This window comes from Apium graveolens, chromosome 3 (genome assembly GCF_009905375.1).
Source record: "Apium graveolens cultivar Ventura chromosome 3, ASM990537v1, whole genome shotgun sequence".
Classification (NCBI taxonomy): Eukaryota; Viridiplantae; Streptophyta; class Magnoliopsida; order Apiales; family Apiaceae; genus Apium; species Apium graveolens.
Genome location: NC_133649.1, coordinates 81860124 through 81864929, shown reverse-complemented (window position 1 = coordinate 81864929; position 4806 = coordinate 81860124). Strand labels below are relative to the sequence as shown.

Here is a 4806-nt window from a genome sequence, read left to right as displayed (position 1 = left end):
TCTCTGCAAACTTCAAGATCAATTTCTAGATTGTAAAGTTAAATCCAATCAACTAGAAATCTTTATCTTGTTCTTGTGTAACAATCTAGCGGATCAAAATTCCTAGAACTTAATCTCAAATCGCGTTTAGCATTTGATTCTAATTATTGCAAAAATAGAAAAAGTTCATGTCGAATTTATTCTAGATTTGTGATAATTAATTTGAGATTAATACCTTGTAATCGATACAGTTGTTGTAACACCTTTCAAGTTTAATAATATTTTTATTTAACTTGAATTTTGTTTCACATTTTTTATTTCCGCATTTATTCGATTATTTGGTACTGTTTGTATTCAACCCCCCCTTCTACAAACAAATTGGGACCTAACAATAGAGATTCCTATAAAATAATTTAGACGAAAATAAGATAATAATGTCCCGCCTTTTGAGAATATGGATTCTTATCGATATATAAAATGATTTGCGTATCGAAAATTTTACACCGGGACTCGTACAGGTCAAACCGTGCCCCGGATCGAAAAAATCAAAACATGAAAAGTGTTCAGAATTATCAGATTAGGTTAGAAAGGAGTTTTCGGAAGAGTTTCGGGTTGTAAAAACACAAAAACGATTGAAGTGGGACGATTTCTGTTCTAAAAATAAATTTTATAATTATGTAAGAATAATCATCATTAATTCTATAAATTCTTATAAAATCATATGGTAATCTATAAATTACCAGAAAAATACCAAAATTATCTAGATTTAATTCTGGATAATTGGAAATTAGAATATCTAAATTTTATCAGAAATAAACATTCAAATATTATTATCCATCATCAAATAATTCACCAAAATTCACATAAAAATCACAGAATAATTATTTATTGATAAAAATAATTACATAATATTTTCCGGGCGTTACACGATCCCTCGTGGATTGGAAAAGAGGCTTGAAGAGTCGAAAAAGACCTAGCCAGATGAGCTCCCAAAGGTCCTATGGTCTTACAGAACCACCCCCAGGATGAGCACCGGAGAAACCCCCTTCAAGCTCATATACGGTTCGAAAGCTAGGCTCCCGGTTGAAGCCAGATCCCCCTCTCACCGGATCATCAACTTTGATGAGATATCCAATATTGAAGGCCTAAGAACTAATCTGGAACTGCTAGATGCAGTAAGAGACCGTGCTGTGAAAAAGATGGAAAGTTACTAGGAAAAATGAAACTCTACTTCCGAAAAAGGCCAAGATAAGGGAGCACGAAACAAGGGACCTGGTACTCCGGCACACCGAAGTTTTGGACCCAGCGAACCAAGGAAAGCTACAGCCCAACTGGGAAGGGCCCTACATAGTCAAAGAGGTGTCCCGTTCGGGGACCTACAAGTTAAGCTATCTCAATAGAACTGAGATCCCGAACACTTGGCATGGAGCCCGCCTCAGAAAATTCTACCACTAGAAAGGTGCGCATGGCTGCATAATTTTTGTTGAACAATAAGAAATTCAAATCTGTATTTACCCCGCCTGGAATGTAATCAATACTCGATGTCTATTTTGCAATGAAAATGCCATTATTTGGGCTCCTTTCAAATTAAAATGATGTTACCCTTATGATTATATTATAATTATTGCATGCACACCCACATGCACAATTAATTTCAATTAAAGTTTCCAACCCCATCCCAAGTGATGATTACACAAACCATGTGTACTTATAAAAATTTTATTCATTTAAAGTTTTTTAACCCCATCCTGGGGAAGATTACACAAACCATATGTACTTATAAAAATTTTATTCATTTAAATTTTTTAACCCCATCCCGGGGACGATTACACAAACCATGTGTGCTTATAAAAATTTTATTCATTTAAAGTTTTTTAACCCCATCCTGGGGACGATTACACAAACCATATGTACTTATAAAAATTCTATTCATTTAAAGTTTTTTAACCCCATCCCGAGGATGATTACAAAAACCATGTGTACGTATTAAAATTCTATTCATTTAAAGTTTTTTAACCCCATCTCGGGGATGATTACACAAACCATGTATTTATAAAAAAAATTATTTATTTAAAGTTTTTTAACCCCATCCCGGGGAAGATTACACAAACCATGTGTACTTATTAAAATTTTGTTCATTTAAAGTTTTTTAACCCCATCCCGGGGATGATTACTGTTAAGTGGCATTTATGTCCACTTAGAACGTCCTATAAAGGCTCGAACTGGTGTTTTGTACTCAAGTTATTTGTGTATTTGATGTGTTTTTGTATTGTTTTTGTATTTCAGGCATAGCTAAAGGAATAAGGAGGTTTAGCATTATTTTGGTGCTAAATTGGTGTTACGAAGGTGTCTCGGATGTTTGCTCATTGAATGCCATCAAAATCAGCAAAGAAAACAAAAAGAAGAAGATTTTTTAGAATGTCAGCGTGGTCGGGCCATGTCGGGTTTTCAGAATCATGTTATAAGTAGAAGAGTGATTTTATGGGCTTCTGGATTGATTGGGCTGCTATATAAAGACATATAAATGACGTTTTTCATAACAAAGACTAAGGAGAAGACGGCGAGAAGACCTAGGAGCACAAATACAACCAAGGCGAAAAGGATCTAGTTTATTCTTATGATTCTTTGTTTAAGTTGTAATCTTGGATGCTAGTTTTCTTGTTTGTTGAACCTATACTCTTGTTTAATGTACTTTGTTTATTATTCAGTTTTATAAAGACTTAGTTTATTATACCATGCTTTCATCGGAACCCGCGGTGATGATGAGTTCGGTTATGAATTAATCGTTATCGTGGGGTTCTAGCGGATTTACTTATGGATTTCAATAGTTAATTTGTTTCAATACACTAGTGTGTGGTGATTGTATGATATCCTAGTATTGGTTGTGCTTATTCGTCTTATGAGCGTCGTAAACTTATAAGATAGCGTGTTAATCTCTATTGAAGCAAAAGTTAATAAGGGGTTTAGAACTTGCCATGCTAGCATAGGTTCATGTATTTGATATGCATGATTCGTAAGTAACTTTAACCATCTTACTTGCCCTATGTAATCATGATAGATGACTTGCGCATTAAACCGTTATGTTGTCAAATTCTATAGACATACAGGGGCTCAACATATTTGGTGTTTATTCAGCTTCTATCTCTTTTGTGGATGACTAGTAGTAGGGTATTCGTACAACGAAAGTTGACGTTTACTAGTTTCGTGTTATCTGATTAGTTGTCATCACCATTGCATGCTAAGGTTAAGAACAAAGGCTATTGAATAAAGTATTTAATAAAGTTAGAACCCAATGCTTGTCCCAAGTAATACATCCTACTTTCTTTTAGTTAATGTTATTTAGTATAATCTGTTAGTTAATTCTTAGTTATAAATAATTTCAACTTGTTATCAACTTAGCATTGAAGAATAATCATACCATTGTTGTATAAGTGCATAAAATGAAGTTAACCTTAACCAGTCTCTGCGGGAATGAACTAGAATTAATTATATATTACTTGCGACGACGTATACTTGCGTGAATATTAGCGCATCTTTTCATCCTAACAAGTTTTTGGCGCCGCTGCCTGGGACTCGGTATTAATTTTTAGTTTATGTGCTTGACATCAGTGGTCATTAAAGTTCATTGACTCGGATATTTTACTTACTTGTTTGCTTATTGCTTTTTCAGGTACTCTAGAGAGCGTTTATGCTAACGCGTTCTCGATCTTGAAAGAGAATACTGGATAAAGCGAAGGAAGAAGTTTTAGTAGAGGAAAAAGTTCTTGTAGAAGAGGAGAAAGTTGAAGAAGAAGCTCTTGTTGCAATGGGTGAACCAGAAGCAAATACAAAGGCTTTGATGGACTACTCTCATCCAAAAATCAATGATATTCAGTCTAGCATTGTCAGACCAGCCATCGTGGCTAACACTTTTGAAATTAAGGCCAGCACAATTCAGATGGTGCAGAACTCGGTCCAGTTTGGGGGTTCTCCGATGAAAGATCCCAATATGCATATTAGAGATTTAATCGAGATCTGCGACACCTTCAAATTCAACAATGTGTCTGAAGATTCTATAAAGCTAATGTTTTTTCCATTCTCTCTGAGGGATAAAGCTAAGTGTTGGTTGCATTATCTACCACCAGGCTCTATTACCAAGTGGGAAGATCTTGCTTATAAATTTCTCACTAAATTCTTCCCTTTGGCGAAGACAGTTGCAATCAGGAATGCTCTTACTCAATTTGCGCAGCAATCGGGAGAATCTTTGTGTGAAGCTTGGGATCGTTATAAGGAGATGCTTAGAAAGTGTCCTCATCATGGGTTGCCTGACTGGATGATCATTAACTGTTTTTATAATGGTTTGGGTGCGACTTCTAGACCCATGCTTGATGCAACATCAGGTGGAGCCTTATGGGCTAAGAGCTACGATGAAGCTTATGATTTAATTGAACTGATGGTTGCTAATGAAAACCAGAACCCTTCTCAGAGACTGACTCAACGCAAGGTAGCAGGAATTCTGGAGATGGATGCGGCTACTGCTATAGCTGCTCAGCTTAAGGCTTTGACGATGAAGGTGGATTCTTTGGCTAATTATGGAGTTAATCAGATTGCTAGTGTCTGTGAGCTTTGTGTTAGTGCACATGAGACAGAGCAGTGTTCTATTTATAGTGAATCCGCTCAGTTCGTGAGCAACTTTCAGAGGTCGCAGCACCCAGTTCCAGCCACCTATCATCCCAACAACCGCAATCGTCATAACTTCAGCTGGAGCAACACTCAGAATGTGGTGCAACAGCCTTATCAGCAGTATGCATCAAAATAATACAACCCTCCTGATTTTCAGCAACCGCA

General features: G+C 36.1%; 1 non-coding gene across 1 annotated transcript; it reads right to left on the bottom strand.

Moving 5' to 3' along the window:
- Positions 1–4174: 4174 nt before the first annotated feature.
- On the bottom strand, positions 4175–4281 carry LOC141716142 (small nucleolar RNA R71). The gene has a single exon (XR_012572862.1). It is a non-coding gene; the product is annotated as a small nucleolar RNA R71 (small nucleolar RNA).
- Between the last annotated feature and the right edge of the window lie 525 nt (positions 4282–4806).